Here is a 718-nt window from a genome sequence, read left to right on the forward strand (position 1 = left end):
ATGTCCCAGCTCAGGGGTCCAGCTCTCCCTGATGTCCTAGCTCAGGGGTCTGGCTCTCCCTGGTCTCCAGCTCAGGGGTCTGGCTCTCCGTAATGTCCCCAGCTTGGGGGTCCAGCTCTCCCTGACGTCCCAGCACGGGGGTCTGTCTCTCCCCAACGTCCCCAGCTCAGGGGTCCAGCTCTCCCTGGCATCCCAGGTCAGGGGTCTGGCTCAGGCAGCACCGATGGGTGACCGAAGCCTCACGGTGGCTGGAGCAACATGGCTGTCCATCACGGAGCCAAAGGGCAGGTTTTTGTCCCACACCGTGCCAGGACAGAAGGACATACCCTGCTGCTCTCAGCTCTTACACTGTGCCCCGTGTCCTCAGCCCAGTGCACCCGCCCACATGCCTGCCAGGGAGGGCTGGTCACCGCTTGCCCAAAAAAGCCGCCGGGGGTGGGTGGGTCCCGCCTGGCCCCTGCCACGTCTGCTCTGCTTGCGCGGCTGAGTGCCACCGCTGCCACCAGCATGCTCTGGCCTGCAGACCCGTCACCACAGTGTCCCTGTAGCCTGTGTCACCTTGGTGGCCCCACAAATCCCGTCACCCTGGTGTCCTCACAGACCCCATCACCCTGGTATCTCCACAGACCTGCAGTCCTTGATGTCCCTACAGACCCTGTCACCTTAGTGTCACCACAGACCTGCTCACCTTGGTGTCCCCATAGACCCTGTTACCCCA

At 63.5% G+C, this 718-nt stretch overlaps 1 protein-coding gene across 1 annotated transcript in view; it reads left to right on the forward strand.

Annotated features, from left to right (window-relative positions):
* The window catches only part of LOC104076015 (CUGBP Elav-like family member 6), a 3,586-nt gene that overhangs the window by 1,511 nt on the left and 1,357 nt on the right, over positions 1–718 (forward strand). The window lies entirely within an intron of this gene.

This window comes from Fulmarus glacialis, unplaced genomic scaffold (genome assembly GCF_000690835.1).
Source record: "Fulmarus glacialis isolate BGI_N327 unplaced genomic scaffold, ASM69083v1 scaffold23344, whole genome shotgun sequence".
Taxonomy (NCBI): Eukaryota; Metazoa; Chordata; class Aves; order Procellariiformes; family Procellariidae; genus Fulmarus; species Fulmarus glacialis.